General features: G+C 41.6%; 1 protein-coding gene and 1 long non-coding RNA gene across 9 annotated transcripts in view; one reads left to right on the forward strand and one right to left on the reverse strand.

Annotated features, from left to right (window-relative positions):
- Nucleotides 1–23,962, reverse strand: part of KLHL32 (kelch like family member 32) — a 200,927-nt gene that overhangs the window by 166,211 nt on the left and 10,754 nt on the right. For 7 of the 8 annotated variants that reach the window (XR_005596142.1, XR_005596144.1, XR_005596143.1 and 4 more), the window contains exon 2: nucleotides 17,947–18,070. The gene's annotated coding sequence lies outside the window, so the exon portion shown is untranslated. Of the gene's footprint in view, nucleotides 1–15,628; nucleotides 15,674–17,946; nucleotides 18,071–23,962 lie in introns of those variants that run through there. The other variant, XM_039530198.1, reaches the window with a different exon arrangement.
- LOC120400899 overlaps nucleotides 731–23,962 on the forward strand; it is a 39,954-nt gene continuing 16,722 nt past the window's right edge. The window contains exons 1-2 of the long non-coding RNA XR_005596145.1: nucleotides 731–869; nucleotides 13,875–14,126. This is a non-coding gene — a long non-coding RNA (uncharacterized LOC120400899). The remainder of the gene's footprint in view (nucleotides 870–13,874; nucleotides 14,127–23,962) is intronic.

Genomic DNA, 23,962 nt, shown 5'->3' on the forward strand with positions numbered 1-23,962 from the left:
ATTCCATTTTACCCAGACTAAATACAAAAGCAAAACATCTGGCAGTTACCTCAACTGGGAGTTTGCTCTGATCTCTACAGATGCATCCTGACTGGGGAAAAGGCACATTCTTATCATGCTAGCTAACACTTAATAACGAGGTAAAATCCAACTGAAAACAAGTCAGTTTGAGGTTTTTACACATTAACAAGTCCAAGTAAATCTTGGCCTCACATTTCAGTAGTGTGAACTGAAAGAGTGCGATGATGTTAGCTCAGTTCATCTCCATTAAATATAGTTGTTTACACCAAACATGACATGTTATAAGAGTCTATTTCAAGGGATCACCAAGAGTTTGTCTAGACTAAGATAAAAGGTGTGTTTTTTTTTAAATGCTCACCAATGCATTTTAACATTCTAGTGTACATAGGGCAAGATGTCCTTTAACACATTGGCTAATTGTGGTGAAACTCAGAGGGGACTAGGAGTCACCTTGACCAGGTATATAACATGTTAAAAATCCATTTATCCTGCTTGTAACAGGGTGTGCTGACTAAGGAGCTAATTCAGCACCCTGTCACTCAAATCCCCACCAGTTTATATTAATTGAGCTCTGATTGAAAGACAGACAGTCAGCAGAGGAGGCCAATTATCTGAGTGGAGATACAGCTGAGGGGCTAATTGGGTGGAAATAGCCCCAGCAGGTAGGATTATATAAACAAACAGGAAGGAAATGCTGGGAGGAGAGTAGGGAGCCTGAAGGAAAGCAGAAGTAGGCCAGGACTGGCAGCTGCTACCCTGCCCCAGAAGCAAGTAGGGAAGCTGGCTACGGATTGTAAATATACTGTAATCAAGCCTGGTGATGGTGAAGATGACCTGGATTGGTTGTGGTAGGTGACTGAGGTTGGAGAGGGCTCTTGAGACCCCCCAGTGACACTCCTGTAGACAAACCTCAAGAGGTGAAAACAGGAGGATGAAACTCTGCTACTACTAGTTTTTTTTTTATGCCCAAGTACTGATTCAGTCATGTATGAGTAAAAATGAAAAGAAAAAAAAAGTTTTTTTACTCCTGTTATGCTGAGAGGTAATGGTGACTGCTTGGATCACAAACCTCTTAGAGATTAGGAGTGGAAGCACCCTTCACATAAGTGTTTCATATAACTATCTTAGGGGGGGCACATCTAAAACAAGGCCTAATAGCCTGCCCAGAAACCTACCACCATGTTAGCAGGGGATTCCACTGGGGGGTCAGGGGAGGCAAAACATACAAAAAAATGGGAGAGCTAGAAAGAGAAGGAGCAGCTGAAATCCATGTCTGATCCTGGAAGAAGCTTGGGGAGAAGTTTTTTGGTCAGGTGCAGGCTGAAAAGAGTATTTTTGGTGCTTGTAAGCAAAGCTGTTTCCTACTATTAGATTCTTTCTGCATTCAGAGACACTGCACATTGTAAATTCTTAGTAAAACAAACAAAACTGCAAATACCTATCACCAAATGCTACTCTCAAACTAAACATTGCTAAAATAGAGCTCCTAATCTTTCACCTCCCATCCCATCCCTGCATCCTCCTCTCTAGATCACAGTGGAAAACACTATCATTCTACATGTCACTCAGGCATCATTACTGACTCAGACCTTTCTATTCGGTGGTCATCGCACCAGCTTATGTCTAAATCTTGCCAGTTGCATATTATCTTTAAGACGTGGTCTTTCCTGTCCAACCACACAGCTAAAATTCTTCCCCAAGCTCTCATCACATCTTGCTTATTGCAACATCCTTTTCTCTGGCCTTGATAAATGCAATCTCACCCCACTCACAGCCACTCAGAACAAAGATAATTTTACTAGTCCGTCACTGACCATGACACCCTCCCACCCCCCTTTGAATATCTCCACCGGCTCCCACTTAGGGTGACCAGATATCCTGATAAAAATCGGGACTGTCCTGAAATTTAACCCTTTGTTCTGCATCCCGATTGATGTATGATCAGGACCCCATTTGTCCTAATAATCAGGTAAGGAGGCAAGCAGGAGGGGTGACTAGGCGAGTGGCAGAGGGTGAGTAGGCGAACAGGGAGCCAGTAGCGAGCGAGGGTTCTCGGGATGACGTGGGAGTTTCTGGCAGGGGAGTGAGGAGGTAAGTGGCAGGTGGGAGGGGATGAGAGGAGGCAAGCAGTGGGTGGGGGACTGAGGAGAGATGCAGTAAGGCAGTGGCGGGCCAGGGAGTGAGGAGGGGTGGGTGGTGGACCAAGTGAGGAGGGGGTGGAACCTGTGGCAGAGTGGGGGTGGAGCCTAGGAGGAGCAGGTGGACTGTGGGCGGGGCCGCCAGCACCCAAATATGTCCCGATATTTTACAGTTGTGATCTGGTCACCCTACTCCCACTTCTTTCAACCAACCAATCAATCAATCTTCGGTATTCACTTTATAGGCCCTTCACAGTCAACCCCCACTCTACCTATGATCTCTCATTAGCTACTGAAGTTTTCTTCTGATTGACTATGATGCCAGCATCCACTGCCCATTTGCTAGATTTTCAAAACATGCATCTCTTGTGCTTTCTCCCATGATGCCCTACACCAGGGATCAGCAACCTTTGGCACGCGATCAACCAGGGTAAGCACCCTGGCAGCCGGGCTGGTTTGTTTACCTGCCACGTCCACAGGTTCAGCCGATCGTGGCTCCCACTGGCCACGGTTCACTGCTCCAAGCCAATGGGGCTACGGGAAGTGGCATGGGCAGAGGGATGTGCTGGCTGCCACTTCCCACAGCTCCAATTGGCCTGAAGTGGCGAACCGCAGCCAGTGGGAGCCACGATCGGCCGAACCTGCAACACGGCAGGTAAACAAACTGGCCCGGCCCGGCCCACCAGGGTGCTTATTCTGGTGGTCCGCATGCCAAAGGTTGCTGATCCCTGCCCTCGTTATCCATCTTCAGCCATCCACCTTTATCTGCCTCAAAACTCTCCTTCACTGTGATGCCTACAAAAAAACTTGACAATGGTTAGGTATTTGCTGGGCACAGACCACTGCCTATTATGCTGACCAACACTGTCATTATTTACTTGTACTCCCTATCTGTCGTCTCTAGTCCTATACTTAGACTACAAGATCTTTGGGGCAGGTACTGCCTTTTTGTTGTGTGTTTATACAGTGCCTAGTACAATAGGGTCCTGGTCCATGACTGGGGCTCTAGGTGCTATGATAATCCAAAAATAAGTAATGACTAAGCCCCTATTTAATTTGTGATATTGACACAATATTAGACTTCCACTGCAATTTTGATTTTAATTAGCTTACTTTGCACAGTCCACAATTTTGTATACATTTTGAGGTTTGCAACATATTTTTTTCCCTATTAGTTCAGTAGAATCCTATTTATCCTCGCTGATAGTGGCTGGGGATCAGGCTGTCAGCCCCGTGCATTAATGACTAATATAGTTGCAGGAAAATGTCTGGCTATCAAAAAAGTTAGCAGTCATAACTTAATATTTCAGTGTTTATATTGTTCCAGCAACTTTCTCTTAACTATGTGTCTTCCCTGGGTTTTCCAAATTATCACAATTAATAAAGGTCCATTATTACTTTTCCACAATTTTCCATGTCTTTGCCGTAACTCGGCCACAATTATTTGACAATCATCCCACAATTCAAATAAGAACTTACTAGTAACAATTTACAGGGTGCAACAGCTTTCCAAAGTTTACTGATTGGGGTAGAAGCCATTCAAGCAGATTGGAAGAAGATACAAATCAAAGATGACCAATAAAATAAAAGCCTCCAAGAGAGGGTGAAGACTGTCCCACTGAATGCAAAAGTTAGCTAACACTATGTTAAGTTCTTCTTTTTCTCCTATGGTTGGTGGTAAAGATACAGAAAATTACAGCAAGGCATCCTAAACCCTGACATAACCTTTGCAGAAACACCCAAACAGGTACTTGCATAGCCCCCACAACTGATAAGTCCACCCAGATGTGATTACCTATTTTAAACATTAGGCCCTGAGTCCTATAAGAAGCTGTACTTTATGCAGGGTTTTTTACCTTTTTGTTAGTAGATTCATAATAGGTTTCCGATACATTAAGTCTATATTACAGGTGGGGCTGATCGCACCACCTATTAAGGTTACGTGACCCATACCATTGTAAGACTCAGTTTACAGCTGCTTGTAACTTTGCTAGACTTTAGCCATTTGGATTGAAATGTTACACCTGCCTCATGCTGAATATTCGTTGAAATTTTCAGCCAAAATGGTTCAGCTGTTTCTGAGAATGAGGATAGGACAAAATACATTGTTTTGCCCATGCTAACAAATTCTGGTAACCTCCTCTTTGGAAATATCTAGTGACTCCATGTTTGGAAGAGGGACTTGAAATTTAGCAGTAAGTGCCTTTGTGTCAGGGATGTCTCTGTTGCCATCTCTATGAAAAAATCCACCCAAATGTAGCCAAGTTATAAACCTCTGGGGAAAAAATTGAGGTTCACACATACTGAGTCGAAACTTCAGAGATTTTAGATGTTAAAATCTAAGATTCTATCCTTACAGAGCATGCTTAAGCCTTTCATACCTCCTAGTGATAACTACACAGACCATGTTCCAACCTCACAGAACAATTGAGCATGCTCCATTCCCTCACTGCTCCTACATGTCAGCAGCACCAATTCAAATGTTTTGGAGGAGGTGAGGGGGGATTCCTGTCCCTCCTCACACACACACACCCCTCCTTCATCCCTTGTGTCTCTGCCCTCTCTCTTACTTCCCCATTGCATGAGCCAGTGCTGCCAGGGGTTGAGTTCTCAGCAGACTCCCATGGGTTCTGTTGTGCGGAAGCTAACACCATTTGGCCATGCTGCTCCTCCCGGCATATGGAGGGACACCCTAATCAAATTTTGACTCCAAGATCTTTCTTGAGTGATATCAGCTAATTTAGACATCATTTCATATGTATAATTGGGATTATGTTTTCCAATGTGCATTACTTTGCACTTATGAAATTGAATGTCATGTGCCCTTTTGTGGCTCAGTCACCCAGGTTTGTGAGATCCCTTTGTAACTCTTCACAGTCAACTTTGGACTTAACCATCTTGAGTAAGTGAGTATTTGCAAACTCTGCCACTTCACTGTTAACCCCTTTTTCCAGATAATCTATAAATATGTTATACAGGTCCCATGACAGATCCTTGGGAGACACCGCTATTTTATCTCTTTTCATTGTGAAAACTGACCATTTATTCCTATGCTTTGTTTTGTATCCTCTAACTAGTTACTGATCTACGAGAGGACCTTCCCTCTGATCTCATCACTGGTTAGTAGGATTAAGAGCCATTGGTGAGGGACCATTGCAAAGTCTTTCTGAAACTCCAGGTACACTGTATCAACTAGATCACTCTTGTCCATGTGCATATTGACCCCCTCAAAGAATTGCAATGGATCGGTGAGACATGGATTTCCCATTACAAACGCCATGGGGAAGAGTCAAGAACACATCATGTTCATCTGTGTGTCTGATCATTCTGTTCTTTTCAACCAATTGGCCTGATACTGAGTTAGGCTTACTGGCCTGTAATTCCCAGGATCACCTCTGAAGCATTTTTAAAAAATCAGCATTACATTAGCTACATTCCAATCATTTGGTACAGAGGCTGATTTAAGGGATAAGTTACATATCCCTTAAATCAGGGGGATTTAGTTAGTAGTTCTGCAATTTCATATTTGAGTTCCTTGAGGACACTTGGGTGAATACCATCTGATCCTGGTGACTTATTACTACAGTATTTCAAAACCTTCTCTATTGACATCTCACTATGGGACAGTTCCTCAGATTTGTCACCTAAAAAGACTGGCTCAGGTGTAGGAATCTTCCTCACATCCTCTGCAGTGAAGACAATGCAATGAATTCATTTAACTTCTTCACAATGTCCTTGTCTTCCTTGAGTGCTCCTTATCACCTTGATTATCCAGTGGCCCCACTAATTGTTTGGCAGGTATCCTGCTTCTGATATACTTAAAATTGTTGCTGTTTGTTTTTGTTAGGGTGACCAAACATCCCGATAAAATCGGGATCACCCTGCTATTTAGGTGTTTGTCCCGTGTCCCAACTGATCTGTGTCCCGATTTTTCGCTCCGTTTGCAGCACTTTTTTTTTTATTATTTTATATTTCTCCACCAGTGGGGAAACCCTCCCCTCCCCATGTGTCCCGATATTTTCTTCCTCTCATCTGGTCACCCTAGTTTCTGTGTCTTTTGCTAGTTGCTCTTCAATTTTTTTTTTTTTGGAGTGGGGGCATGCAGAGGGAACAAAAACTGGACTCAGGAGAGGGAAAGGAGCAAATTGGGATAAGGAGATTGATAAAACGGAGTCTGGAGTGATGGTGAGCAAGACTGGGAGTAGGGAGAGGGGATGCTGGGAATGAAAGCCAGTGAGGAAGCTCGATGAGAGGACTAGGGGCCAATTGACTGGTGGGGAGGGAGTGCTGAGACCATATGAGGAGTAAGGAGGAGATAGACAGGAGATTAGGACTGAGAGCTTATAGGGAAGGTTGGACGGGCTCAGAGAGCAGATGAGGAGGCCAGGAGGGGGAAAACCTGGGACTAGTTGAACAATGAGGCAGACTGAGATGAGAAGCCTGAGGAGTGGAGACTGGGATTAGCTTGGTGAGGAGAATGGGCCTAGGATGAGGAGATGGGTGGGAAGAGATAGGATTGGGACAAGGACATATTGGAGGGTCAAGTTTGAGGGGGAATGGGCAGACGAGTATGAGCCACAGAGTCTGGAATGGAACCCAGGACTCCTGAGTCTCACCATTACCCTACTGTTAGCAACCATCTATGAACCCACTGGTAAAGTGTGTCTCTCATTGCCCTGTAGTGCTGACCCACATAGATGATAACCTACTACTGATATAATTTACTCCTTTAGCAATTGGTGGTGAATTTCAAGTTTCCAACATTGCTGATACTCATGTGGGTCTTGTTACGATGCCATATGATGGAATTTGTTTTTTTCAGTTTGCTTTTTTAAACGGCTAGAAATCACACACACACACACACACACCATATTAAGGTTGAAAAACCAAGTGCTCAAAATTTAGGAAATACCAGAATTAAGATTACATGATGACATACTATTTTTCTGTCAGGAAGGGCACAGGCAATAAAAGGCTGCACGCTAATGAATGTGCACAAAGAGGGCTGAAGTAAGGTTGCACAGGCAACCTTAATTCTGGGATTTTTAACTTTTGCATGCTTAACTTTGCAACCTAACAATTATGTTCTTTTAACATAGCTTTTGTGTGTATAATATGTATTTCTCCTGTATTTGGTGAGAAGTAGTTTATTTCTATTTTGAATTAGAAGAGCCTATTGCAGTGATTTTTTTTTATGTTGAGATGTGAGGCTTCTTAAAGTATAAAAGGAATTTGGTACAAGAAAGCACTACTACTACAATGTACACATTATGCTGTAGAGTAAGGGAAAGCTGACTATTTTCCCCACCAGAGTGAATTTTTCCACCAGAAGAATTTCTCTCCACCCTCCATTCCCTATACTCTTTTCCCAGTTATGATTGTTTAGTTTTTTGTGCTGTGGTGGAAACTGGTAAAATATAATAGGATCTACAGACTGGTACAAATAGCAATTTTATTTTTTTGTATACATTTTCTAGAGAATACTTCTAATACCAGTTACCTAGTATATTGGTAACCGGAAAATACTACTACAAATTTGTTCATGAAAAACTTTTGCAAAACTTGAAATTTCATGATTTCAGGTTTCAGAAAATAAACATTTTCCAAGAACTGGCATAGTATTTTTGAAAGGATCAAGGTCAAATTTGTTGCCACTGACCCCGAGTGAGGCAGTGTCTGAGATTTTCTTATTATAGGATACATTACATCCATATATAAAAATGAAAACATTGATATGTTCTACTGTAGTTTTCATCAGATATTCAGACTAGCAATAATCACCTCCTTTATAAAAGAAATTGTTAAAAAAGAAATGAATATTGTCATGAAGGAAGCCATTTGCTCAGCAAGAACCATTTCTCACACCATTGGTGTGAAACTGCAACTCTCAGTCTAACAAAAACAAAGACAAGATCAGAACAGATATGTGTCACTTTCCTAACATTGCTTGGGGGTAGCAGTTACTACCCAACAAAACAGAGACATTGGAATCTAGAATCTGCAAAATCTCTGAGCTCAAGAAGTTCAACCACCACATCCTCAGTAGTTGCTATTCTGCAGTTTCCGTCTTTTGGGACTCGCAATCTACCTGAAATGTATTCATTTTTAGCATTTGCTTTTTTAGCCCTCAAAAAATATCATTCAAATGCTGTAAGCACCAGGGCTACAGATTAAGGAGGCATGAAGCCTATGTCACTCTGGTTGGGATATCAATTGTCCTATCTACAATCCGCTGATTTCTGTAATTCCTGTGTTTGTATGGGACTCTCTCCCAGCCCTGCACTACATTATAGAGTGCCTTCTGTGGAATAGTAATTCTTTTATTGTTTGGGGAAACAAACTTTCACCTCTAACATCTTGATTAATCTTTTGATATGGATTATTTCTTCCAATAGCTATTTATTATCTAAACTGTATTTACACAATAATCCCTTGAGGCTGCAGGATTTGGCCCTAGTTGGCTCAAAATGCAGGAGTACATTGAGGGCAGGAAGCAAAGGTGTGCAGGAGGATTCTGCAGCCCCTTGTATACCCCCAAACCAACCTCTTCAGCACAACAGGGCAGGGGAAGAGTTATAAAAGTGTACAGAGGAAGTGAGCGAACTAGACTGAAACATGAAGGGGAAACCTCTCAGTGTACCCGTTGAGGAGTGGGAAATCCCCAGGCCAGGGAGAGGAATAGGGAGCTTCTCTGCTTTTAGTACAGCAGGAGGGGCTGCACTCCCCCTGCATTCTCTTACTTTAGTCTCTAGCTAGCCCTATGGAGCCACAAACCATTTCTAGACCACCAACTCTTATAGTAGAGATACAGCCTATATCATTGTAGCTGCAGATAGGTTGCCCTTGTGCTCCATATTCTGCTCCTGAATTGGAAATGGGGGTGGAAGTTTCTTTCCTCATAAAGATGCCTTCCAGCACTTTTATTTAGGCGTTGCATGGGAAAACCAGATTTCATCCCAATCTGTTCTTCCCCTCTTCTGTCATTTTCCATTTTTAGTTTAACTACCCAGGAGCAAGAATAAATGGTTTTTCTAGTAAGTCTTTCACACTGTCCATTGTCTTCACTCACTGTCAACCCTGCTGATGTAAATTTCTTTCTATTGATTAATTTTTTAGACTTTAAAACAGAGTGAGAGAAAGCAGAAATCATAGGTTACATTTTAAAACAATCATTTGAAGGAGCCCATGGTCCACCTCATGAGTATGACTCACATCTCAGCCAACAGGATTTAAGCAGCTCACTGTAGTGCAATGAATTCTCAAAAATGTTCAGTCACCCAGTTTAAGCTTTTCTGATTACTTTCTTAAGAAAACATGCCAAACCCTATTTCACACACAAAATTTCAATATACTATACACTTCTCACAAAACTACAAGACCCAGAATTAATGCTTTTTACATATCAAAAGGCTATTAAAAAAAAAGGACTTAAGGGAAACTGGATGGCTCAGGTGACTGGCAATTGGTAGGGCCCTACCAAATTCACGGCCATGAAAAACACATCACAGACCATGAAATCTAGTCTCCCCGGTGAAATCTGGTCTTCCGTGTACTTTTACCCTATACTATAGGGATTTCATCGGGGAGATGAGCGTTTCTCAAATTGGGGGGCCCCCTGACGCAAAGGGAGTCATGGGGGGTTGCAACATTATTGTAGGGGGGTTGTGATATTGCCACCCTTCCTTCTGTGCTACCTTCAGAGCTGAGTGGCCAGAAAGCGGTGGCTGCTGGCCAGGTGCTCCACTGTGAAGTCAGCGCCCCTCCCGCAGCAGAGCAGAAGTAAAAAGTAGCAATACCATAACATGCCACCCTTATTTTTGCGCTGCTCCTGGCGGTGGCACTGCCTTCATAGCTGAGCTCACAGCCAGCAGCCACTGCTCTCTGGCCACCCAGCTCTGAAGGCAGCACCACTGCCAGCAGTAGTGCAAGAGTAAAGGAGGCAATACCGTGACCCCCCCTATAATAACCGTGCGATCCCCTCACTATCCCCTTTTGGGTCAGAACCCTACAGTTGCAACACCACGAAATTTCAGATTTAAACATCTGAAATGATTAAATTTACAATTTTTAAACCCCTATGACCGTGAAATTGACCAAAATGGACCATGGACTTGGTAGGGCCCTAGCAATTGGATATGGATACTTTTTTAAAAATCTACACAACTCACAGAGTCCAATTTGACTCATGTTAGTAGGTGACATTTGGCAGTCTCAGCAGAAAGATCAAACCCTAACAAATAGGTATGGAAACCTTCCTCACTTCTGAGGATGGCCTCTCAAAAATACAGTTGATGCATATTAGTAGTATCCTGGCATGGACCCTAATTCTCCATTGTCATGCACTTTGTGTGTAGAGAGCCATGCATGGCATATACTCTAGAGTTCTGGCATGTAGGTTACTCCACTCTACTTGCTCAATGCCTCGCTGTCTACACAGCTATTTATACCCATGCTAGCTGGGGTGCAGAGTCTGTGCTTTATACCCTGCTGTAAGTGTAGACGTGCCCTTAGATTCACCTCTCATTTTGTATTGGCCTGGTGCATGGCAAATGTTATAGGCGACATTATACCTTGAAAAATGAAGGCTATAACAAATAGTATGAAATAAATCATTTCTTCAGCACTTTAGATTGAAAACATTGAGCCCTGTAGGAAGTCAAATTTGTATGATTAATGTTCTGCAATTTAAAAAGTGCTATGAACATTTATTCCTAAAGATCATCATTCTTTGACTACAAGCACCAAAGTGAAGACAGATTATACTGCTCCCAATATAATAAATGCTGGATATAGCTGCTGATATTTATATAATTTTGAATTGAAAAGGTCATATGTTGAATTGGAAATATGACCTTATGTTTATATTAAACAATATTGGACAGCAACTTCTCCCTTCTCTCCCCACAAGAGAATGCTATTATTAGCTTTTCTTTTTGTAGAGTATTAAACAAATGTCAAGGTTAGTTAAACTCCCATCCAAAACTAATCCTAATCCAATTTAAAATACAGGGTTTGGTAAGTATTTTGTGCACACAGAGACCTAGCATAGGCATGAATAAATTGTTTAAGACTATACATTTGTTTAAACAGATGGTATCCATACCACTTTACATTCTGTTGCCAGATAGCTTCCTTTCTATTAATTCAAATAAATAGTTACTATTTAAATTTTAAAACAGCTCATCAGAAAAAAAGAAACATTCCATCTGTGTAACACTGAGGTTATACAAATGAAACTTGAAGTTGGAATGTAGCCATTAAGATTCATTATACACAACTGCCAGAGTTAATGCGTTCAAGTCCTGTCCCTAGCTCCCATCCTAAACAACATATCTGTGACCCAAGGAAATCTTGTATTGGCTGAAGGAAATTCTTCCTACTCCAAAAACTGCAGAGGGATTCCGCAGCCATGACTGCTGCAATAGTCTGCCCTGCAATAGTCTATGTAATAACTAGCGGATACATGTAGCCATAAACACAATGGCCGCACTATGCCCTTCTTTCCCGCTACCCACAGGAGTTCACAGGGAGCCTTTGAAAAATGCAAGTTCTATAGCAGAACAGTACGGCAGACCCATTATTCAGGCTCCTCAAATCCTGCATCAAATGGAACCCCATTAGTTCCAGTCCTCTCAATTGGTACTATGCCAACTTAGAGACCTTTGAGAACCCTGACTGTAATCAGTGTTGAACCCAAAGCTACCTACCTAAGAAGGGTTCAGAAACAAATTTATTATCATTGAAGCTGAAAAGGCTACCCCATGTGCAAGAATAGGAATTTTTCTTCCTGGAAAGTATCCACTTGTAAGCATTTCATTGTAATTGTGATTCGGATGGAGTTTGCATTAAGGAAGATGCATGCTACCAAATATTTTTTTAAAGGTAATCTTTAATCATGGAACACTGACCAGTTTGTTAATGGACCAATGACCAAGAAGGTGTTTTTCCACACAGCCCAAATTTTAGCTGATAAATTTTGGAAGAAGTTCACTGATAAAAGCTCAGAGACCAAAGGGATTAAAACCCACACACTCTATAGCTGCCCTTTCTAAGTAACTAGGTTACCAAGTATCAATAGAGTGGTTGGAAATATGTCAAACAATTTTGAGAGATTTACTCAGGGACCACCTAGAAAAGAGTAGTTGCTGAGGGTAGAATAAAACCTCGTGATGTCACACTATTGACAGGGAAAACTATTGCAAACTATTGAATGCTGTGAATTAACATAGAAAAAACCCAACACAGTAATAAATTCAGATGTATTGCAGCATAATATATGCTTTGGACCAAGCCTTGTTCTCATTTAATTCAATGGGAGTTTACTCACTGACTTCAACAGGAGCTGAACTGAGTCCTCGGCTCATTTCTCTCCACAGTTGTAGTCATTAGAATTATTTTTGGAAATACTTCATTATTGTTTATAAAATATACAGTAGTACATTTACTAGCATATTATGAAGTCTTATTAATGCAAAACCTCACCATAACACTAAGCAATTATATATTTGCTGAAAAGTGACCACCATTTTTCTGGTCAAATTATACAATGTGCATTGTAGTAAAGTGCAGATGAGTGAGGATCTAATTGTATATAATTTTTAAAGAATTATTACAGCTGATGAAGAAAACGAAGTTAGATTCTGGAGTGAGATCTCGGATCTCAGTACTCATCATATCCCATCCCCCGTCTGTGACCCAAGTTGCTCCTGGGCTCAGATCAAACCACTACTGAGCCCTTGGGTGCAAAGAAACAAAAAAGTGTTTTTATTTGACCTCATTCCTTTTACTGAAGTGACAACTGGAGGTGTGGGGTTTTTAGATCCCCATTGCCTCCTGTCACAATAAAAAGGGAGCCTTAGACCTATCTGCAGAGTAGGGCCCTTCCTGTACAATAACAACACTTTCTGAACAAGAGAGGTTCAAGCAGCTCCATTACATTGCTGGGACACCCAGGCAGGACTGTAGGTGAGCCAGGCAGGCAATGGGCAAGCCCAGCTGGGTGAGGGTAGGATGGGAGCAGGGTCAGGGGAATGCATTTCATCCACCAACTGATGAGGTGGAGTTTAATAGATAAAGGAAACATATCCTGGGGCAGCATTAACCTTTCCGTGCACCCTCCCCCACCCAGTAAGATGGGAGTCTCATGGGCAGATGCAACTAGGGAAACTGACAGCACAGCTCTATTAGAGCCACATTGCCAGGGAGCCAGGGGCTGGTGGGAGGCCCCACAGACAAAGAGGCAGGAGGGTTCCAAACAGGTCGCTGTTGCCCAAGATCAAAGCAGATCCCAGAAGATCTAGGAGGTTCTCCTCAGCAGGACACCTGGAAGAAACTCTATGGAGGACAAGCTTGTGGAGATTTCCTTCCCCAAGCCTTTTCCTCTGGGTTTTAACTATAGGAGGGGACAGGGCATTAGCCCTGTCATTCCAGCTGTGACAATCTGCCAGTGAAGTCAGTGTGAGCAGGATCAGGCTCTGGCTCTACATTTGGAAGTTCCTAGCTCTTCATAGCAGTACCGGGCAAGCTCCTAGTCAGGAGGATCATGTTATTTAATCTATTTCCATGCAAGTGTGCATTTTGTAAGAGATTTCACAGATCTCATTTGAACAGATCCCTATGCTGCTAAATGTAATGCCTTTTATTGGATATTGGCACTGTATATCTGTAAAGACCTCACAGGTGAGGTTTTCAATTCTTTTTTTTTTTTTAAATTAGATATTGCCTGGTGTCAGCAAGATCGCCGATTACCATCTTAATAACCACAGGCATTTGAATGTCAGGCATTTGATTCCAGCTGCTATGATCTTTCGTACAACTGTGAGCAACATTCCCCTGGAAAGGAAATGGTGATTTCAGAAAAGACATGCCTCTCCAGGGAGGACTTGGTGACCAGACTAAAGTCATGATCTCACAGACATCAATTAAACAATACTGTTTAGCACTGGCATAGCACTTTTCAAGAACAAGGTACTTTATAAACTTTGCTAACAATATTAATTTGTTAAAAATAAATTGTCATAATGAACTACGCCATTTGTAATCATTCAAAGAGTCTTGTTTAAGACCAATTAAAGTATTTTCTAAAGTCAGTTTTAACTATGCATAAATTAATTCTGGTTTATTCTACAGTTTTTAGATGAGAAAGTTGTAAGTGACTTTATATGATCCTTAGTTTTATAGGCTGTACATACAGTTCTATGAATAGAGAAGGTTAACCTAAGTGACAACATTTTGAGCCTGATTCAAAGCCCACTTAAGTCTTTCAACTGACTTCACTGTGCTCTAAATCAGGTCCTTTGAAGTGCATTATACTGGATTTTGTATTGCCTTTGTTATACACTTTCACAATATTCAATAATCCACACTAGATCTCCCATTCATCTGAGTGATTTAGTGATGTTCTGTTATAGTTAAATTCTTCACAGACCCTCACAGGTAACAGGATGCCTGGGGTAACCTGTTCATTCCCCTTAGGGCTTGCTCCCCTTTTCCCTTCCAGAGGTGAGTCTGAATAAGCTTAGATAGTGGCTGGCATAACAGAGGAGCAAAACACACAAACCAGTGTGCAAAGGTGAAAATAAAAGCTGGGTGCCCACTACTTTAATTTACTGAAGTATGAGGTGCAATTTACATGTTGAGAAGCTGTATGATGGTGTAAGTGGGTGTAAACACTTTAGGAGTCAGGGGATCTAAGTCTAAGTGACAGCATCTTCTACATCAATTTGATCCAGAGAATGGTTTATGCAAAACATTGCTAGACTGGTTTATTCAGAACAATGCTAATTGACAGGTGCCGTCTGCACCAGTTAACCTGGAAAGGTTAATTACAAATTGCCAGAGGTTGATAATAAAAATAAGAGAACAGGAGAGTTAAAGCAACTGTAAGTAAGTAAAAACAGAGAAGAGAGGGAAACTGCTTGCTAACATTATCCAGAATGATGCTACATCTTCTGTATATTACCATGTCTAATGGGCCTATTTGGATTTTGTGCTTATTGGATTTTGTGCTTTAATCATTTGTTGGTGACATGATATATTCCTCCCACAAAACAGAAATGAAAAAAAATTACATTAGTACTCCAGGGCCAAACTACTCTCAGTTACACTACTACACCACCACAGAAATCAGATTTTTTTTCCAGCATCTAAACGGTGACTAAAATACAAGTGGTGCCAACTGTCAAGATTCTACTGAAAGTCTCTGGTGGTTTTCTTAACATCCCAGCTCCTAGAGGCAAATTATGTCAAAATCTCATATTTCATTTGAAAAATAAAAGTAAGCTTCCAACCCTCAAGATTGTGAGGAAAAGCCTGAAAACATGACCAATGAGTAACCTTCAGGCTCTGAAACCAGAAGCCAAAACCCTTCAAATACTTTTTTTTTAATTATTCTCATAATTTGTGGCCTGACTCATGATTTTTGAATGCTTGGGGTTGGCAACATTGAAACTCACACACTTAAACCAGACCTCAAGGAGGATGCTACATGGAAGAGCTATTCATCAGTGTCCAGAGTGTATGTACAGCTATGCAAAGATCTGGTGGTAGTGGTGCTGGATGACATTAAATTTCCCTAGAGTTCCTACTCAGCACAGTTTAATCCAGTGACTACTCCTGGAAAGGCAAGCAAACAAGGACATGATAGATGAATGAGCATATTTCAACGACTAAACAAATAAGTAGCATTTAACTTTTATCCATAGTAAATGGCACACAACAGAAGGCCTGCATTTGAATCAGATGACCTGTTACAGATTATGCCCTCTACAGCAACTTGTCTATGAATAGGAGTAGATGTCTTGCACACAATCCTATGTAATATTGTCAGCACAGAGCTATAGATTTTTTTTCATCCTGAACAACATACACCACACCACTACGAAGCACAGGACCGCAATTCAGTCAGTGTGGTACTATAACAAAACAGACAGACTTGAAATTCTATTTGCTCAGCTGACAGGACTGCAACTGTTTCAAGTTAATCAGTGATACAAAGTATCCAAAGCAGATCCGCAAGCTGAGCTGAGAATAGGTTCTGCACACATTTCAGGCTGGATGCAAGTCTCCTGGGTTGATGCTGGACTGTCTTCCAATTTTGTAATTCTTGGGTTTACCAATACTGCCACTCAGAGTGCTACTTCCGATACTGTTGCATCACCTCTCTGTCTTGTCCTGCCTCACAGAAGGCTAATTCATTCAGTCAGACAACCATTTATTGAATGTGATTTTTAAGTCTCTTGTCATTGTGGTATATCAAAGCTCTATCCCATGGACCAATCCTGGTCATTTCACCTTTGCATCAATACTGATTCTGACACTGCCTATTAAAAGGTGTTCCCGGCCCCTGAAATGAACCAACAGTTAAGGCTGTAAGAAAGTTTTGATTTTTTTGGTTCACAGCCACAGTTTGTTATAGTTGCAATTTGTGTGTGGTCAGTTCAAGCACCATAACAAAAAACTAAAATCCAAACTTCAGTGGTGTTGCAATGCCACCTCACTCATTTGTCTTGGTTGCCCCTCCACAACAATGGAGGGGGATCTGGGCCAAATTTCAGTGAGTGACATTGCAACCTAGTACATGGTGTTGGAACATCATTCACATCTGCAACTGTAAAAAAGTTGTGTTATGTGTGAAAAGTTGCAGTTTCCACAACAAAATTGCAACCTTCTTACAACCTTAGCAATAGTCCTGTTTTGAAATGCCATGTCCAGGCTACAGCAGTAGTGCTAGCCCTTCTGAGATCACTTAAAGCCTGGCTCTGCAATATAATTGTGAGCAGTTTCCCAGTGTTTAACTGAGGTCACTGGAGGAATCCATGTCCCACAAACACAGGACCAAACCCTCAGGTCTGGATTGCAACTTTCCAAGAAAATGACAGGGGAGGGTGGGAGGAGCTCTTCAATGGTCTTCTAAATGAGAGACTCTTCAAGAAGGATGGAGGGCTTTGCCCCCACCTGCAAGATACGTTGCAGATCCCTTGTGACTTGTGGGGTAGGAGGCCAAAGTGCAGGAGCCAATGGCCTCTTGGTCTATGGCCCCTCCCACCTCCAATCTTCCTGGCCACACAGCTCCAGTGGAGCCATGCTACAAAGGCTATCGGTGCCCTTCAGAGAGAACCCATCCATAAAAGGTGTTTCCACTACATGGCGGGGCACTGCAGGAAAAGTAAACTCCAGACATGATCTCCATGGAGCTGGTGAAGAGACTATATGGTCATTCCCAGTTCCAGCCTGAGCATGGCCATTCTCCACCTTAGTCCATCCTAGCCCCTACATAGATCTCAGTACGAGAGAGCCCTCTGCGGGGACTCAGAAAGCACAGAAATAGTTCCACACAGATGACTGATCTCAGAGACATGAACTGGGCCATAGGTTTTAATCAATCAAAACTCCCACTGATTTAATTAAAAAATGGAGTAAAGATTTCCGGTTTCGGCCAAGTTTCTTTATAAGTACTATTTAAAATACGCTCAAGCAAAAAGGTACATCCTTCAGCTACATCACTGGCAATGCTTTGCTAATTCATTCATTAAGTAATATTAGACTGAAAATTGCGAGTCAGCAACAGAGCAGGAAATTTGCAAAATAGAGAGCTAGTTTTTAATATGGAAAGATTTTTCCAGTTTAATTAAATACTAAAATAAGGAAACTCATCTTTGTGCTTAATATTTTGTTGGGGCGGGGGGGGGAAGGCCTCTTCACTTTTGCATTACTGCAGTATCACTGGCTTATTAACAACTTGTTCAGCAGCACCTCAACATAAGGAACGAATTTAATTTGACAATACCTTGTAGGAAGTTCAGCAGATTTCTGGCGGCATTAATTTGGGTAATTTGAGCAGATTTTCACCTTCCTTTGAGGCTGGAATTGGCTGGGATCACTGCATTTAGTTTCCTTGTATCCTCTGGAAGCTAGGAGCAAATGAAAAAATTACTGAACTTTGCCTCACAGAATCATAGAAATGTAGGACTGGAAGGGATATCAATAAATCATCTAGTCCCCTGCACTGAAGCAGGACTAAATATTATCTCGACCCATCCCTGAGGGGTGTTTGTCTAATCTGTTCTTTAAAATCTCCAATGACAAGATTCTACAACCTCACTAAGTAATTTGTTCCAGTGCTCAAATACCCTTAAAGTTAGAAAGTTTTTTCCTAATGTCTAACCTAAATCTGCCTCGCTGCAATGTAATCCTATTAGTTCTTGTCCTGTCCTCAGTGGTTAAGGAGAAGACTGTATCCCCCTCCTCTTTGTAACAACCTTTTAAGTACTTGCAGACTGTTATGTCCCGCCTCAGTCTATTCTTCCCCACACTAAACAAACCCAATTTTTTCCATCTTTCCTTGTAGGTCATGTTTTCTAGACCTTTCATCATCATTTTCATCGCTCTTCTCTGGACTCTCTCCAGTTTGTCCATCTCTCTCCTGAAGTGTGGTGTGTAAAACTCAACCCAATACTCCTGTTGAGGCCTTATCAGCACGGAGTAGAGCGGAAGAATTACTCCTCATGTCTTGCTTACAACACTCCTGCTAATTCATCCAGAATGATGATTGCTTCTTTTGCAACATTACATTATTGACTCTCATTTAGTTGATTGACTATAACCTGCAGATCCTTTTCTGCAGTACTCCTTCTTAGGCAGTCATTTCCTATTTTGTATTTGTGTAATTGATTATTCCTTCTTAAGACTAGTATTTCGCATTTACCTATATAAATAGAATGAAATTAATTTCAGACCATTTCTCCAGTTTGCCAAGAACATTTTGATTTTTAATCCTCTCCTCCAAAGTGCTTACAACCACTCCAAGTGTGGTATCATCTGCTAACTTTATAAGTGTACTCTCTATGCCATTATCCAAATCGTTCACAAAGATATTAAAACAGACCCAGATCCAGGACAGATCCCTGTGGGACCCACTCCATATGCCCTTCCAGCGACTCTGAACTATTTATGACTGCTGTAGCTAAACATTTTAGCACGAGGAGTGAGCAAACATATTTGCACCCCTTACTAGAGCCCTGCACAGGACTATTCTTTTAATCCCGCTCCCATCCCATCCCATAATACCCACTCCCACCTACTCCCACATTGTTTATTTAATTCTTATGCACTCCCACCATCATGGAAGCAGGTCTTTCAGAGCTGGGCAGCTGGAGAGCAGCAGCTGCAGGCCGGGTGCCCAGTTCTGAATGCAGCACCACCACTGCCAGCAGCAGCAGCACAGACGTAAGTGTGGCAATACCAGGCCTGCTGCAGGACGCTACCCCCTACTGTTTTTTCATCATTTTTCCATCCCATTCTTCCGCAGCCCCCAGCTTTACACCCTGGGTGGCTGCCCTGCTTGCCCCACCCTGGTTATGATCCTGTCATTTATAACTATTCTGAGTATGGTTTTCCAACCAGCTGTGCACTCACCTTACAGCTAGGCTACATTTCCCTAGTTTGTATGAGAAGTTCATGTGAGACAGTATCAAAAGCCTTACTTAAAGTTGAGCCATATCACATCTACCACTTCCCCACCCCCTCCACAAGGCCTGTTACCCTGTCAAAAAGGCTATTAGGTTGATTTGAAGATTTGTTCTTGTTGACTAAATCCATGCTAACTATTACTTATCAGCATCTTATCTTCTATGAGCTTACAACTTGACAGTTTGATTATTTGCTCCACTATCTTTCTTGGTACCAAAGTTAAAATGACTGGTCTACAATTTCCTAATTGTCCTTATTAGCTTTTTATAGATGGACTTCTTCCAGTAGACCCGAATCTCTCCCACCCTCCATGATTTCTCAAAGATAATCGCTAATGGCTCAGACCTCTTGTCAGCCAGGTCCTTAAATATTCTAGGACAGTGGTTTACAACTAGGGGTCTGTGGACTATGTCTAAGGGGTCCTAAAAAGGTTGTCGTTACCATAGAACAGTGGTTTACAATCCGTGGTCTGTGGACCACTAGGATGCATTTTGTCAGGCCCTAACGACTTGAAGACATCTAACTTGTCAAAGTAAATCTTAACTTGTTCTTTCCCTATTTTAACCTCAGATCCTATCCCTTTTACAGTGATGTTCACTATGTTAGTTCTCCACTAACTGCTAACCTTTTTGGTAAAAATTTGGAGGGAGGGGAAAAAAAGAGACAATTTAACACTTTGGCCATTGCATAGTTCTCTATTATTTTCTTTCCTGCCTCATCAAGTAATGGGCCAACCTTGTCCTTGGTCCTCCATGTCTGGCAAACTAACAGCTTTCAGCTACTTAAAAAGTAATTTGTTCCTTTTTAGCCACAAATCCTTTTTGCTTTTGTAAACTACCAATAACAGCTGAGCTTTTATTTATTTTGAGTCCATTACATAACCACATTTGTTGTCATTTGGTATCTCTCCTACACAAAAGCTGCTCAGGACCTCTAGCACCATTTAGGAAATCTTTTACCTTTTTTGTGAATTGTGGTAACAGCATTTGTTTATTCTGAGTCAATGACAGCATTTGTAAACAAAAAACACCAATTTAACATTTTTCCCCACTGATTCAAGAAAAAGAATCACATGCTTTCAAGCCCTTTTTTCTTCCCATTTTGTGGATCTGCTGCTAGAGATGGAGCAGAGTCTGAGCCTACATCTTGGATGTTCACTCAGAGGATACTGCAATACAGAAATTAACTTGCAGCTGGCCCGTGCCAACTGACTCAGGTTTGTGAGGCTCGGGCTGAGAGGCTGTTTATTTGTGGTGCAGACATTCAGGCTTGGGCTGAAGCCTGGGCTCTATGACCTTGCTAGGGGAAAGGTCCCAAGAGCTTAAGCTGCAGCCAGAGCCCAAGCATCTACACCACAATTAAACAGCCCCTTAGCCCGAGCCCTGCAAGTCTGAGCCAGCTGGTATGAGCCAGCTGTGGGTGTCTAATTGCAGTGTACACATATCCAGAGAGGCTGACCTGCATCCTCCAGTCAGCCCCCATCCACCTGACCAGAACAGAAAGATAAGGGCGCATGAGCCAGTAAACAAGGAGTATATCTTGTATGTGGGAGAGAGCAATTATGTTGGCAGCATTTTACCACTCACCTACGTAGACTGGTATCATTAGCTGAATGCAGCAACATGTAGGCAGATTAACTAAAATGGAGCTTATATCCCTTATGGAGGCTCCCCACACTACAAATAATAATGTTTAGTTACTTTTTCTGCATCACCCTATTGCATGTTAATGTTGGGGAAGGGAATATTGTTTCCTTTGGTTGGGGTAGTGCAAAATTAGGTGTATGAAGAATAATCTAAACTGAGAATTGATACAGCACTCTGCATTTAAAACTTCTCAGAGTCACTTCTGCCCCTTTTATTTTGAGGAGCACTCCTTCACATCTTTATTTGGAATACACTTCTGTCCCATTTCCTTCTTTAGAGACATGCTCCTGTTTCCATTATTACAGAAATTTTTCCTTTTTAAAAACTTGTTTGTGGTGGGGTGCTTTTAAGCCCCATCACATGATAATATATTAACAACATTTCGTTTTAGCAGATATCTACTCTGGTCTATATTATGGGAGAATAAATAGGCCAGAAACTAAAATGACAACTCAACACTTTCAAAGTTAAATACAAAATTAGTTATAGGAAAAACTAAAAGGAATTTAAATATTAGTTAACAAAACTAAACCAACCAAAGGAAAGGAGCTAAAAGATGTGAAGTTGCGGAACTATTAACTAAGGTTTGTAACCTGTCCTTTAAATCGGCTTCGGTACCCAATGACTGGAAGTTAGCTAATGTAACGCCAATATTTAAAAAGGGCTCTAGGGGTGATCACAGACCGTAAGTCTAACAAATTAGTTGAAACAATAGTAAAGAATAAAATTGTCAGACACATAGAAAAACATAAACTCTTGAGCAATAGTCAACATGGTTTCTGTAAAGGGAAATCGTGTCTTACTAATCTATTAGAGTTCTTTGAAGTCAACAAACATGTGGACAAGGGGGATCCGTGGACATAGTGTACTTAGATTTCCAGAAAGCCTTTGACAAGGTCCCTCACCAAAGGCTCTTACGTAAATTAAGCTGTCATGGGATAAAAGGAAAGGTCCTTTCATGGATTGAGAACTGGTTAAAGGACAGGGAACAAAGGGTAGGAATTAATGGTAAATTCTCAGAATGGAGAGGGGTAACTAGTGGTGTTCCCCAAGGGTCAGTCCTAGGACCAATCCTATTCAATTTATTAATAAATGATCTGGAGAAAGGGTAAACAGTGAGGTGGCAAAGTTTGCAGATGATACTAAACTACTCAAGATAGTTAAGACCAAAGCAGATTGTGAAGAACTTCAAAAAGATCTCACAAAACTAAGTGATTGGGCAACAAAATGGCAAATGAAATTTAATGTGGATAAATGTAAAGTAATGCACATTGGAAAAAATAACCCCAACTATACATACAACATGATGGGGGCTAATTTAGCTACAACGAGTCAGGAAAAAGATCTTGGAGTTATCGTGGATAGTTCTCTGAAGATGTCCACGCAGTGTGCAGAGGCGGTCAAAAAGCAAACAGGATGTTAGGAATCATTAAAAAGGGGATAGAGAATAAGACTGAGAATATATTATTGCCCTTATATAAATCCATGGTACGCCCACATCTCGAATACTGTGTACAGATGTGGTCTCTTACCTCAAAAAAGATATTCTAGCACTAGAAAAGGTTCAGAAAAGAGCAACTAAAATGATTAGGGGTTTAGAGAGGGTCCCATATGAGGAAAGATTAAAGAGGCTAGGACTCTTCAGTTTGGAAAAGAGAAGACTAAGGGGACATGATAGAGGTATATAAAATCATGAGTGATGTTGAGAAAGTGGATAAGGAAAAGTTATTTACTTATTCACATAATACAAGAACTAGGGTCACCAAATGAAATTAATAGGCAGCAGGTTTAAAACAAATAAAAGGAAGTTCTTCTTCACACAGTCAACTTGTGGAACTCCTTACCTGAGGAGGTTGTGAAGGCTAGGACTATAACAATGTTTAAAAGGGGACTGGATAAATTCATGGTGGCTAAGTCCATAAATGGCTATTAGCCAGGATGGGTAAGAATGGTGTCCCTAGCCTCTGTTCGTCAGAGGATGGAGATGGATGGCAGGAGAGAGATCATTTGATCATTGCCTGTTAGGTTCACTCCCTCAGGGGCACCTGGCATTGGCCACTGTCGGTAGACAGATACTGGGCTAGATGGACCTTTGGTCTGACCCGGTACGGCCTTTCTTATGTTCTTATGTTCTTATGTTCTTAAGATGATGATTGCCAAAGGTGTAGAAACTAATAATGCCTAATTCTTGCTTACAGTAGTATAATGTCATTAAAACTAACAGAAATGCACAACTGTGAGAAGAGAGTCTGGCCCCTAATGTTTAAGAGCCAAAGCCCTATAATTTGTAGGGCCTATTTAACACCTTTCCCACTTCTGCCACTGCTTAGAGTTACTCTGCTCCAGATTTAAAGACCTATTGGAAATCCAAAAGGTTATGAGAGGAGCATGCCACACAGGCTTTGACAAGTTGCCTCCTGACTCATGGATCCCCAGTTGTTCAGTAAGGAGGCTTGACCTTATAAGGTGGCAGCTACTCTGATGCTGATCCACCAAAACAGTTCAGCATGATCACAGTCTTACTGAAGTCCATGTGTGCGCTTAAAATTAAGCACATGCTAAATTGCCTTGTTCAATTGGTGCAAGAGCATTCAGCACCTTGCAGGTGCACACCCTGACTGCAGAGGGATTTCAGGGGGCATAGTGGGCAGGGTGTACAGCTGTATTCCTTACCTCATTTCCACATAC

This window comes from Mauremys reevesii, linkage group 3 (genome assembly GCF_016161935.1).
Source record: "Mauremys reevesii isolate NIE-2019 linkage group 3, ASM1616193v1, whole genome shotgun sequence".
Lineage (NCBI taxonomy): Eukaryota > Metazoa > Chordata > Testudines > Geoemydidae > Mauremys > Mauremys reevesii.